The 13,513-nt window shown below is 59.4% G+C and overlaps 1 protein-coding gene across 4 annotated transcripts in view; it reads left to right on the top strand.

The window, feature by feature from the left end:
* GRAMD1B (GRAM domain containing 1B) overlaps positions 1-13,513 on the top strand; it is a 165,448-nt gene that overhangs the window by 37,573 nt on the left and 114,362 nt on the right. The window lies entirely within an intron of this gene.

Genomic DNA, 13,513 nt, shown 5'->3' with positions numbered 1-13,513 from the left:
CTGCTGGTTGGTGTCGCAGGCAGCACGGTGGACGCCGAAGGGGCGGCCCTGGCAGCAGGCCCCGGCGCTCGGGTGGCCCCTGCCGTCGAGGCCCCGGGGCCATGCGGCGGGCCCAGCACTGAGCCAGCATGGTGCGCAGCCTGCGCCCCGAGCCCGTCTCCTGCAGCTCGGCCGTGCGGCAGGCCTGCCTCTGCCGCGTCTCTTCCCTGAGGAGGAGGCTGTTCTTTCTCCGAGCCAAGTAGGTGGATGGGCATGAGGAGGTGGCCTGGGCTGGTTCCCTGGGACTCTGGACCCAGACCGAGTGCTTGTGGAGTTGGCCCCCCGTTGGGGAGACTGGAGGCCTGGCCAGGGGACCGGCTCCCAAGAGGGAGGGAGTCAGTGATTTGCTGCAAGAGGCTGAAGGGATGGGACAGATGTCGTGGGCCCTGGTGTGGGGTGGGGGCTGGGCTGGGCCTCGCTGTGTCCCCCAGGGGGCTGCGGAGCCATGATCTCCTCTGCCATGTAACTCCCTGCAGTTGGTAAGGAGCTTGGAGGTCCATAGAGAAGGTGCTGGAGAGAAGGGTGCTCACCTGACTTAGGGGCTGGTGTGTGTGTGTGTGGGGGGGGGGTAGCTCTGTGCCCACTCATCGGGGCTCGCTCTGAACGGGAGCTCAAGCAGGCGGCAGGGAGGCTGGGCACCCAGGCATGGCGAGCTTCCCTCACGTGGCCTGGCCGGGAGGGCTGGTGCCGTGGCTCCTGCTGGCCGTGCTGTCGCCTGGCCTCTGTGCCCAGCGGGGCAGCGGGAGGGGTGGGGTGGGGGCTGGAGGAGAAAGAGGGTACAGCCCCCAGGATCAGAGTTAACTGGCGGGCACTGGGGAGAGAGGGGCAGGCGGGGCAGCAGGAGGGGGAGGGTGGGGGCTGGAGGAGAAAGAGGGTACAGCCCCCAGGATCAGAGTTAACTGGCGGGCACTGGGGAGAGAGGGGCAGGCGGGGTGGGGTGGTGGGGGCTGGAGGAGAAAGAGGTGCAGCCCCCAGGATCAGAGTTAACTGGCGGGCACTGGGGAGAGAGGGGCAGGCGGGGGGGGGGGGGGGCGGGGGGGCTGGAGGAGAAAGAGGGTACAGCCCCCAGGATCAGAGTTAACTGGCGGGCACTGGGGAGAGGGGGGCAGGCAGGGCGGGGGGGACGGGGGGGCTGGAGGAGAAAGAGGGTACAGCCCCCAGGATCAGAGTTAACTGGCGGGCACTGGGGAGAGAGGGGCAGGCAGGGTGGGGGACGGGGGGGCTGGAGGAGAAAGAGGGTACAGCCCCCAGGATCAGAGTTAACTGGCTGGCACTGGGGAGAGGGGGGCATGCCAACTCAGGGGGCAGATTGTGCTCTTTGTTTGGTGAGAGTGAAACAGCAGAGATCGAAAGGAAAGATGGGCAGATGGAGTGAGGAGAGAAAAGGAAGAAGAAGGCAGGAGAGAGTCTAAGGGTGTCAGAGGGAGGGAGGGGCTAGAGGTGGGTGCTGACTGGTCTTGATTCTCTCTCTCTCTCTCACTCACTCTCTCTCTCTCCTCTCCCCCCCCCCTCATCTAACACACACGTGTGTGCTTACAGGCATAGATGCCCACGTGTGTTTAGCCCCAGGGTGTTCCCGTGGCAGGAGTTGGGGTGGGACGGAGACAGAGTCCTTATCTGAGGAGGTGACTTCGCCAGGCCTGACTCCCCAGGCTGAGCCTGCACACCGGCAGCAGGAAGCGGGCAGCAGGAAGCTGGCAGCGGGCAGCGGGCAGCGGGCAGGCGGTGACAGAGCCGGGGCTTCTCTGACCCCGGGGGGCGCTGGTGGCACCCGGGTCTGTCTGCTGTGGTCGTGGGGGGCGTGGGAACGCTCCGAAGGCCTGGTCTCTCCACCACCTACTGGCTGTGCACTTTCACAAAATCACGGCATCCTCTCCAAACCTGTGTCCGTCCGTCAAAGTGGGGGTAATAGTGTTTCCTTCGTGGAGATTGTGGGGATCGAAATCGATAAAATGGGGAAGGGCCGCGCAGGCGTACGACGCTGTGGTGAGTGTTGCCAGGAGGCCTGTGCGGGGGGCGACGGCAGGCGGGTGGACGTGAGCGTGAAGCCACGGGGGATGTGTAGCCGCAGACCTGGGCTTGGATTGGCCGCGAGTGAGCCCAGGAGGGGCGATGTTTGACGGCTCCTTGTTGCCAGGGCAGCCGTCGGGTGAGCTCGCGTCCTCACTTCCAGCTTCCGTCCACCTTAGCACTCACCGTGTCATAACCGTGCCTGTTTGTTGACTGGTTGTTGTCCGTGTCCCCACTAGTCCCTAAACTTCCTAAGAGCGGCCTTTGCTTTAGTCACGGCTGTGCACCCAGCACGTAGCACAGAGCCGGACGCACAGTAGGTGCTCCGTGAGTATCAGTTGAGTCACTGCACACGGGAGTCACTGCGCCTTTGGCTGTGGCCGTGGCGTTGTGTGATCGTGGGGCTCTGTGGCCGTGCCCACATGGAGGGCCACTCAGCGCCCTTCCGCCTCTGCGGACCTCCGACAGCGCCCGGGCCCTGGGGTGGTCTGAGTGGGGCGCCCCTCGCGGGTCCTCCTTTCTCTGACTCACACACTCACTCGCTCAGGGCAGCGACGTTCAGCCCGTGCGCTGAAGAAAACGTTGGAACCCGCAGCGCCTGACTCTAGTGAGAGGCACCCACCGCTTCTCCCATTGTTTGTCAGATAAAACTGTGACAGCAGCCAGCACAACAACAGCCATCGGTGCAAATGAATCCAAATGGTACCTATTCTTTTTTTTTTGTCTGCTCGGCAAAAAGTATGTTTTTGGTGTGTCACGGAATCCTGGCAGCTAGCTCCTGCGTGCCACGGATGAGAAAGGTTGGGGACCGCTGGCGGGGGGCTCGCTTGGCCTTGGGGAAGACAGCACATGTGGTGGTCAGAGAGGAGGGAGGCCTTACGTCAGGGGGGCGAGGCTCTGGCTTGTGGCCGGCGGGGGACACGTGGGCACCTGCCTCCCCCCACCTACCCCCCCCCCTCCCCGCCGGGTCTGTGGCTCTCTGCACCCAGGCGGCTTCCCTGCCTCAGCAGAACAGGCAGGTGTGGCATCACCTGCCCCGGTTTCTCCTGCCACTGCACTTCTCTGCCGGGAAAGGGGTTAATTATAGCCTGGCACACGGCGCTGCCCCTGCCCGGCACAGTGGAGCCGGGACAACGGGCAACATCTCATCTCCCAGCTTTTCTGCTTCCTGCGGGAGCAGCCCTGTCCTGCCGGCCAGGAAACATGAGCGGGGCATCGCAGAGGCTCGGGCTCCGTCGCAGGCCAGGCGTGCGGCTCTGGGCTGCATCCCGGCGCCCTCTTCCTGGCAGGGGGAGGCCCAGGCCCATGGGTTCTCCTCTCAACACATCACCGACCCCTAACGGCTCCGTGCAGAGACCACGTGCTGCTCTTCCATCTCGGCGGCCAAACCTCTAGGGAAAATGTGGAGCCTGGACCATCAGGATGATGTACAGTGTTTGTTTATACTGTACTGAGTGTCTTGTTTACTGTGTAGTTAGGCAGAAATTTAAAAGGACGAGGCGAAAAGGAAACACAAGTTCTGACTTTCTCTTCCTGTGCTCCTGGCCCCGGATAATGGCCCTGTGAGGAGGCTGGGCCCTGTGAGGAGTCCGGGCCCTGGATGGAGGCTGGACCCTGGGAGGAGGCCGGGCCCTGGGTGGAGGGTGAGCCCGGGGAGGAGGCCAGGCCCTGGGTGGAGGCTGGGCCCTGGGAGGAGGCCGGGCCCTGGGAGGAGGCTGGGCCCTGGGAGGAGGCCGGGCCCTGGGAGGAGGCCGGGCCCTGGGAGGAGGCTGGGCCCTGGGTGGAGGCCCGGCCCTGAGTGGAGGGTGAGCCCAGGGAGGAGGCCAGGCCCTGGGTGGAGTCCAGGCCCTGGGTGGAGGGTGAGCCCAGGGAGGAGGCCAGGCCCTGGGTGGAGGCCGGGTCCTGGGTGGAGGGTGAGCCCTGGGAGGAGGCTGGGCCCTGGGAGGAGGCTGGGCCCTGGGGCAGAGCCGCGCCTCCAGGGCTTCAGGACCTCCCGAGTCACTGGGAGGCAGCATCCAGGCCTCTCGCTCTGAGGCCCAGGGATCCGCACGGGGAGCATGGAGACCCCCCTGGGAAGCCTGTTACCCTGCCCTCTTGGTGTCAGGCACACGGTTTAACACGGATGGGACAGTTGGGAGGGGGGGCAGTGCCCACGCCTGACCGGGGCACCAGGTTGGGAGCCTCTGGCAGACCCTCGCCAGGACGCTGGTATGAGCGTAGCATCTGCTTCCGCTTCGCTGTCTCTGCGGAGCCGGGGTTCGCCCCGCGGCGGAGGAAGGGGTGAGCTGGGAAGGTGTCATTAAGTGAATCACGTCAGCTCAGCAGCCGCCAACTACGTGGGTGCCCAGTGCTCTGGTCTTCCTGTCCTCCGGTGCCAGGCGGTGAGCGGCTGGGCTTCCTCCCTCTCTCCCTTCTCTCCGTGTGAAGGGGGAGCTCCTCCAGCTGATAGGAGAGAACCGGGAGGACCCCTCTGGGCGAGGCGAGGGCCGCGGGGAGGGTGTGACGCCGCTCCCTCTGGGCACACACAGGCGCTCCGGGGCCATTCCTGTGTGAACTCAGGTTGGACTTGAAAAAAATATATATGTTCTTATTGATTTTTATATGTTTTTATTGATTTTTAGAGACAGAGGAAGGGAGAAGGGAGAGAGAGATAGGAACATCGCTTGGCTGCCTCTCTGTGCCCCCTACTGGGGCGCGAGCCCACAACCTGGGCTTGTGTCCTGACTGGGACTCGAACCAGCGACCTCGTGGTGCATAGGTCGATGCTCAGCCACTGAGCCGCGCCGGGCAGGGGTGGACTTCTGAAACTCTTGGTTTGTTCGTTTAGTTGCGTTGGGATCCACCAGTGAACAACTTCTCCTGCCCCACTTCCTCCCGCAGAAGTGACACGCGCTGTTGCCTGTGTCCTGGTCTGGCCGCCGGCGCGAAGGGGTGGCTCCCATCTGCCGAGAGATTCTGTCCCTGTCCCTGCAGACCAGGCGGAGAACACAGGCCTGGGCCACAGGTCAGGGGCCTCGGGAAGGGGTTGAAGGGCCAGTGCTCTCTGTTTTCCGAATTCACGCATTTCTTCTGCAGTGCCCACATCAGGGCTGTCTGCCTCTGTGCGTAACTCCGGAGTGGGACATTCGCTAAGGTTGTTCATTGGAATCTCTTTCAGTGAGAAACCTATTACTGCAGGAAACCACTGCAGATCTACAAAGGAGAGGAGCACACCCCGACACAGTGCGTGTGTACGCAGTCTGCGGGCTCAGTATCAGTGCTGCGGTATCATTTGTTCTTATCCTGTATGAGAAAAGGGTAACATACAAATGGACCCTAACGGCGGAATGACCAGAACGACCGCTCGACCAGTCACTAGGAGGCGCATTGACCACCTCTTGTCCCTTTCCCTGGCCGGCAGGCTCCAATCGCCCAGTGATGAACAGGGAACCGGGGGTGGGTGTCGGGGGATGTGGGCGGCGCCAGGCCAAGGCCCCCACCCTGCTGGTCGCCACACACACAGAGGGCGACCCGCGGCAGGTGCAGGACCGGCGAGTGGGCGAGAACAGCCAACATCTCAGTCCCTTCCCCCGGCCATCAGGGTGAAGGAGAACCAGGGTTGGGTGGGGGTGGGGGGCGGGGCCGGCTGCAGGCAGCTGGGGAAGATGGCCCTGATTGCAGGCCAGGCCTAGGGACAGCCCCGTGCATGAATTTCATGCACCAGGCCTCTAGTTAGTCATAATAACAGCTGCTATTTTAAGAGCTTTGATGTGCTCAGCACTGTCCTACCTTATTTCATCCAATGGCAACCCTGCAGGGAAGTGACTCTCCCCCCCTTTGCTAGATGGTCCCTGACACTCCCGGTGAGTGGGGGCTGAGACTCACCCAGTGTCCTGACGTGAGCTCTGCATGACTCTCCTGGAGAAAGGGCACGTGGCGTCCAGGGCAGACCCTCTATCCTTCCTCATATCCCTGGACCTTTCGTTACCAGCTTCCTAGAATCAAGCTCCCCACTTGGGGTGTCTGTAATGAAGGTTATCTCTTAGAAAGCTTCAAAACCAGACGGAACACATTGACAAGGAGAATGGACCGTGGCTCCGAATGGCCCAGTTAGCTACGCCTGAGGGCCACATACTTGTTTTTACCTTTTAACCGTCTGTCTCGGATGCCTTGTTGATTGGGGAAGTGCCTTAGGATTCTAACTGACAAGTTACGTGCAGGGAAGTTCCCGTACATCTTTGACACTTCCTGGTGCGTTTTCGGTTTTGTGATTCCTAAACTGCAGAACGAAACTGTTCCTCTTGATTCGCGTCAGGTGGCATCGGCAGGGCTGCAGCTCTCCCCTCCCTCTCTCAGGGGCGCCAGCACCCCAGCGGCATGGCTTCGGGGACAGGAGGGGCGGCCGGGGCCTGGCTCCCTCCACGTGGAGGGCGGGCTGTCCGCAGGGCTGCTCCGTGGCAGGAGGAGAGGACGCGGGCCGGAGCTGCCGGAGGAGAATGCCTGGCCGTAGCCCTGCAGATGGTTTGTGGGTGCTTTTATGCCAGGGGTGGGCAACTTTTTGACTCGAGGGCCACAATGGGTTCTTAAGCTGGACCGGAGGGCCGGAACAAAAGCATGGATGGAGTGTTTGTGTGAACTAATATAAATTCAAAGTAAACATCATTACATAAAAGGGTACGGTCTTTTTTTCCTGCGGGCTGTAGTTTGCCCATGGCTATTTTAGGCCCTCTGCTGAGACTCCCCTGGGGCCAGTGAATTCTTCCTTGGATACTGAAACATCATCTTCCTCTGTGCTCCCACCACCCCCCCCCCCCCCACCCCCCCCCCCAGCTTCGCAGCCTGTGGCAGGAGGGAGACCTGACCACCTGGAGCCTGTGTCCTCCGGGGGAGGCCCTGAGGCCCGCCTGGAGGGCAGCAGGCCCCTCCTGTGTCCCTCCCTGTCCCCGGCTTGGCACCCCTCCCCAGCCTCGGCTCCAGGAATTGGTGGAGATGTGTCACCTCACCTTCCAGCTGGTTCCCCGGAAGAAACCTGTTGCTGAAGGACCGCACTCTGCGGAGCCTTCCCGCAATGACCCCCCCACCCCCACCCCAGCTGTCCCCGCAGCTACTCAGGAAAGTGGGAGCCTGAACCTCCCCTCAGTAGGGGCCCTGAGGCTGCTCCCCGACTGTCCAGGGGTCTGGGCCCAGTCTGTCACCTCATCTTTTGTTGTTGTTAATCCTCACCCGAGGGTATTTTCCCATTGATTTTAGAGAGAGTGGAAGGGAGAGGAGAGACAGAGAGAGACAGCGATGTGAGAGGGACACACTGATTGGTTGCCTCCTGCAGGCACCCTGACCAGGGCGGGGGAACCTGCAGCCCAGGTACATGCCCTTGACCAGAATCAAACCTGGGACCCTTCAGTCTGTGGGCCAATGCTCTATCCACTGAGCCACACCGGCCAGGGCTGTCACCTCGTTTTCCTCTCAGCTTCAGCGTGGTCACTAGAGCCTCCCCCGTGTCCTGCGCCAGTGGCATCCCGTGGCCTTCGGACAGCCTGCCACCTCCACTCCGGCTCCCCCAGCACAGCTGCTGTCTGCAGGGGAGAGCCTCGCACAGGGCACAGGCCAGGCCGTGTCATTTGCCCCCTGTCTGCAGGGGAGAGCCTCGCACAGGGCACAGGCCAGGCTGTGTCATTTGCCCCCTGTCTGCAGGGGAGAGCCTCGCACAGGGCACAGGCCAGGCTGTGTCATTTGCCCCCTGTCTGCAGGGGAGAGCCTCGCACAGGGCACAGGCCAGGCCGTGTCATTTGCCTCCGCGCCCCCGCCCTCCCCCTCCGCCCGCTCAGTTACTCCCGCGGCTCGGCCTCCCGATTCTCGATTCTCGCCCTGACCTGCCCGGTGCGGAAGGCTCTGAGGCCCCTGCAGCCTGGCTGCGGTCTTTGGTGGAAACTGGCACAAGCCGAGGAGCACGGGGCAGGGAGTGGGCAGGGGTCTGCCTCATGCATCCAGCCCTCTCTCCATCTCTGAAGCACTTGCTCAGGTTTGTCAATCGAAGTTACATGCGGGGACTGGGCTGCAGGAGGTGTGGCTGGCTGTGGAGAGGGTAAGTAAGGGAGGGGCTGGGGGCCAGGCCGGCCAGCTTTGCACGGGCACCAGGTGCAGATTGGAGGTTTGGGGGGCTCATGGAGTCCCCACTGTCCCAGCCCCTGAGCACCCTGCATAGTCATTGTAAAGGCGACATTGTTTTCGTTAACAGCGATTGAAGGTGTCTCTTACCTGTCAATCACCGCACACATTTAAAGCTCACCCTTTTCTATGAAATAGTGTCACTGTTACCTCCACTTTAGAGACAAGAAGACTGAGGCGTAGAGAGCTTTGGGACCTTGTATGAGACACATGCTGTCAGGTGGGGGGCTGGACGCGGAATCCAGGTGTGTCTAGATGTAACCACTCCCCCACACAGCCCGTCAGCTCCGCCGGCGGACGGAGAGGGTACCGTAACATCATTCACCTGAAAGAGCAGGTGGGTTTGGCAGCTCTGGGTGGAGCCTGCCCTGCCCCCCCCCCCCAGGTGTTACAGAAGCCCTCCGCCTGCTTCTGTTTCTGTGAGGAACCGTGTAAAATGGCACTGATACAGCGGAGATCCCCGGAGTCTCGCCTGAGCTCCGAGCATCCCTGGGCGAGCTGTGGGAGGCGGCCCTGCCCTGTTCCTCTGTCCGCGCGCGCGAGGCTGCACTGCTTACCCCCCTCCTTCCTCCGACACCTCCCCCCCCAGGTGAGGGGGGCAGGACTGTAAGTGACTGGTCCCTCGGACCATTTCCTTTCCTCCTGGAGCCTAATGCCTACCGCCCGTCTCAAACCCCTCCTGCCCGCCTTCCACTCCGACTTCTCCCGAGGGCAGCACAGCTTTGCGAGGCATTGGCCTTGAACTTGGCAGCCCAGCTGCCGCCTCTCCTGGGAGCGGTTCCTGTCCAGGTCCTGTCCATCCGAGTCCCTTCCGGACGCCTTAGTCGGGTCCTCCGTGGCAATGTCCACGGAGAGCTGGTACTTCATCTCCCTTCTCCTCCCACCTGCAACTTGATCACCTTCCCTGGTTTTCTTTGTGTCTTTTCCTTCTTCCGTTCATTTTGTCTCCTGTCTTGTTCTTCGGTGCCCCTCTCCCCCCACATTTCCCTACCCGCCCCCCTTGATGTCCACACCCTTCGGCATGGCCCCAAGGTCATGCTGTTGTCCTGCTTTTCCTCATTCCCTCTCGGCCTTTTTCTTATTCGAAGGACTGCCTGCCTCGCTGTTCTCATGTCTTCATTCACCTGAAAAGCAGGGGGGTTTGGCAGCTCCGGGTGGAGCCCCCCCGCCCCCGCCCCAAGGTGTTTTCCTGGCCTTTCTCTTTCCAGGAGCTCCAGCCCCACCCCCCACTTTGCCTCTGTTGCTTCTTTCCTGAGCCCATTTCTTCCACCTCTGTGACTTTCTAAAGAAACTTTCTTTGAGGGTTAAAAAAAAATTAAAAAGCGCGGGTGGGTTGGTTTTCTGTCCAGTCGCTTCCACCCTCACTCACCAGCTCTGTGGGGCCCTTTGGTCTCGTGGGGCAGGCGCTCGTGCTCCGCGTCCTGTGGCTCCGCGAGCCTCGCCCGCCTTGTTGCCGGTTTGTGGCTCCCGCTCAGCACGCAGACGCTGGGCAGAAGGCTCGCTGTGGGCAGAGCACCTGACCCAGAGCTGCAGTCTCGGACAGGCCGGGGTCCAGCCGCCCATCCTACAAGCCTCGCCACTACCCTTCACCCAGGCTGTCCGCAGCGGAGGCTCTCTGACCGGGGTTGGAAGCAGCTTTGCCGGGGTTTGCCGCCGCCCCGCACCCGGAGGCAGCCTTTCCTAAGGGAGCAGTGCAGGCCCCCCCTCCCCCCGCCCCCGCGTCCTCAGGGACTGGGCACTGCTCCCCCCACAAAGCTCACTGAGGCTCCTCGGGCCTCGGGTTTCCCCTTCCCTAACCTGGTACCTAGGCACAGTGATGAAGGCTTAGAATGTCACACTTAGGGCAAAGCAATCACACAAAGACGTGCCCTGTGGAGAAAACGGTATTATAAGCTGGTCTATCGAATGACCTGTCTTTTCACTAAATGTTGGCCAAAATGGAACGAGATGAAATGATAGAAGAGAGAGTTTCTGGTCTCTCCCTCGAAGAGCAAATGTGTGAGTTGAGCTATTTGTGCTCTAGGAGCGAGGCAGGCGGGCTCCGTCTAGTGAGGAGCTGAGGTGCCGCTCAGTGGCCGCTCCATGAGGCCCCGCGCGTCCATCTGCCCTTTCCCTCTGTGTCACCTGCCGGGGTTCTTGTCCCAGCATCAGGAAGGGGTCAGGAATCTGGAAAAGGCGCTGTGCGTAGATGACATAGAAATCCGGGGACTAATAAAGAGTCCGGAGACGAGATATAATTTTGAAAGGCTTTGGGGGTCAGAGGACCTTCAGCTAAAGGAACTGAAGACTCCCTCCTTGTCTAGGACTCTTGCTTGTCCTAAGACAAGGTGGAGATAATACACTTCAAAGGGTAAGGTTTCCAAGGGTACAGAGGCATTGTCAGTTTGGGGAATAGCCGATGGCTGTTCAGGTGTTTGGCCAGTAGGAGGCAATAACATGTAGATTAAGACGCCCTTTAACTGTCTGGCAGCCACAGTCAGGTTCCTATTCAGGTTTGGGGAAATGCCTTCAGCCATTCCCAACAGGTGACTCCATGTGTGACTCAACCCTGTTGAGTCCCCAAGTCTCATCAACCTTTTGATGAAACTCTTGAAATTATGACATGCTGGGCTTGGTCCCCGGCAGGCACCCTCTTTCTGTCTTCTGGGATTGGCTTGGACCTGGGCCGGTTCCTTCCCTCCGCGCCCAGGACGGCCTAGCATAGCCCCCCCTCGCCTCTGCCCCACCCGGAGGCTGACTGCTCTGGGCCGACAGCGCTCCCCTTGCTGCTTTGAGCTCAGGACATGAATCGCTTGGTGAAACAGACATGGATGCTCCTGGCTGAGCAGCTCTCGTGAAGCTGTTCGCTGTGCTCATCCTTGTGGGGCTGTTGGATGCCTTTAACGTCGGAGCGGGGATGTGCTTGGTCACTGGGGAGACTGGATGAGTCGCACGAACACGAGTCCGATTTCCGTGTGATTCTGACAAAACAGAACATCCTCGCTCAGGGACCAGCCTTCTGCTCTCCATCTGTTTGTACATTTGACTGTCAGCCCAGGAGCTGAGAGGACGGCAGGCCAAGCAGCGGCCGGAGGGACATTTAGAGGCCCCAGCAGAGCACACGTGGGACTGGCGCCCCCACACCATTGTGTGTGTTTGGGGGGGGGGGGGGTACCTGTACTGTGGTGCCAGCAAAGCCTCTTACCCGGCAGTGAGGACCAGGAAACCAGTCCGTTGGCCTAAATGCTGCTCTCTTGCCCGCCTCCCTGCCCTTTTTGTGTGGGCTTGCGGACCTCGGCTGGCTCACCGTGGCCAGCGCCCGGGACAAGCAGAGTGGTGTGTGTTGTGTGCATGTGTCTGGAAAAGATGTGCCTTTGGCAACCAGGGTCGCAGCCTTTTTCCCTCCGTTTTAATCTCGCGAGTCGGCCAGTTTGGTCAGGTGTCCTGTTCTGCTTCTCTGCTGGGGTCCAACCCCAGCAGGTCCAGGGGTCCCCAAAGGTGTGGACGGAGTCGGCGAAGAAGGAATGCCTTTCCTTCCTCTTCTGGTCTGGATCTCCAGCCAAGTTCTGGTTAGGATCTCCAGCCAGGTTCTGTTTCCATGTTCTCTTGCTAGGTTCTCCAGCCAGGTTCTCCAGGTTCTCCAGCCAGGTTCAGTCACCAGATTCTGTAGCCAGGTTCTTCAGCCAGGTTCTGGCTAGGTTCTCCAGCCAGGTTCAGTCACCAGGTTCTAGTCAGGTTCTCTTGCCATGTTCTATCCGGGTTCTGTAGCCAGTTTCTGTCTCTAGGTTCTTCAGCCAAGTTCTCTCGCTAGGTTCTGTCTCTAGGTTCTGTCTCCAGTTTCTGTCCAGGATCTTTTGCCATGTTCTCTCCAGCACAGTTCTTCTGTCTCTAGGTTCTGTGTCTAGGTTCTGTGTCTAGGTTCTGTATCCTGTTGTCTTGTTACATCTGTATTTATACCAGTTGATTCCAATCCTATCAATCTCTATTCCAAAGGTTAGGGCGTTTCTTATCTCCATTCCAGGGAGTAAAGATTATGTAGCTTAAGCATGATTGTTCGTAGTTAAAGTGATTAATTACCCGCCAGGCACTTAGTTAACAGTTTTTATTCCCTCCCTAACTTCAGGGGAAAATCCCTACCTGGGGAAACAACCTTTTTCAGAGAGGTGACCTTGGTTAAAACACATAGTGCCAAGAAGGTGAGCAAACATATTAAGAACAGTATGCCATATACGCCAGGTCCCTTGAAACAGCAAGGATGGACCGGCTCCCGGCAAATTCCCCCTTTTTTATTTTTTAAAAGCAGGCATTAAAAAGAAAAACCCCAAATGCTCTCTTGTATCCATTTTAAGAGTAGGATTGGCGCTTTCCACTATTACCTGAGTCCTGATCTATCACCCCAGGGAGAGCTTGCCAATCCTGCACTTTCCCGGGGTGGAAAGGCTGCAGTGGGGTTAAGGATAAGGCTCCTTGGGCCTACCTCCTCCCATGCCTTTACACTTCTCTGCCTAAATAAAGTAAACGTGAGTGAGTCTTTCATGATTCTTTTTATTTTTTATTATTTTAAATCCTCACCCGAGGATATTTTTCCATCTACTTTTTAGGGAGAGAGGGAAAGACAGAGAGAAACATTGATGTGAGAGAAACACATCAATTGGTTGCCTCCTGCACACGCCCCAACCAGGGCCCGGGCCAGGGAAGGAGCCTGCAACCGAGGTGTGTGCCCTTGACGGGAATCGAACCCGGACCCTTCGGTCCGCGGTCTGACGATCCACCCACTGAGCCACACCAGCCAGGGCTCATGATGCTTTTTAAAAGCAGTTTCCATTGGACACAGATTTGTTAAATGTATGCACTAACCTATGGATAGGCCCAAGATTATTTTCCTGTATTTGATCATGTATTTTCTTATCATTTTAATTATAACTTTGCCATCTTTAAAAAAAAGGGGGTGCCAAAGGGAAATCCCAAATTAATTGAGATTTTATCATCTCCGTGTGATGGGGAGCGGGAGCTGGGGCAGCGGTGGGGGGGGAAGTGGGGGGTGTTGGCGGGAGTGCCATTCAGTGGGCGGGGCTGAAGCCTAAGTCCAGCCTGCTGTGTGACCTTGGGCGGGTCACTGCCCGTCACTCCACCCCAGAAAATTATCCCCCAAATGGAGGCAATGCTGACCCCACAGGGCCGCTTGTTTTTCAAATGAGGCAATAAACCTGAAATGCATTGTAAATGATGGGGCCTGTGCCAATGGGAGTTGTTACTACTATTGTTCCTGTCGCTCAGCCAGACACAGACGCTGGTGAAGTAATGGGGGTGGGGGCTCTGGCATTGTCTGTCTTAGGGAGAG

The sequence above is a fragment of the Myotis myotis genome, unplaced genomic scaffold (genome assembly GCF_014108235.1).
Source record: "Myotis myotis isolate mMyoMyo1 unplaced genomic scaffold, mMyoMyo1.p scaffold_m19_p_20, whole genome shotgun sequence".
NCBI lineage: Eukaryota > Metazoa > Chordata > Mammalia > Chiroptera > Vespertilionidae > Myotis > Myotis myotis.
This window is presented reverse-complemented; position numbering and strand designations above follow the sequence as displayed.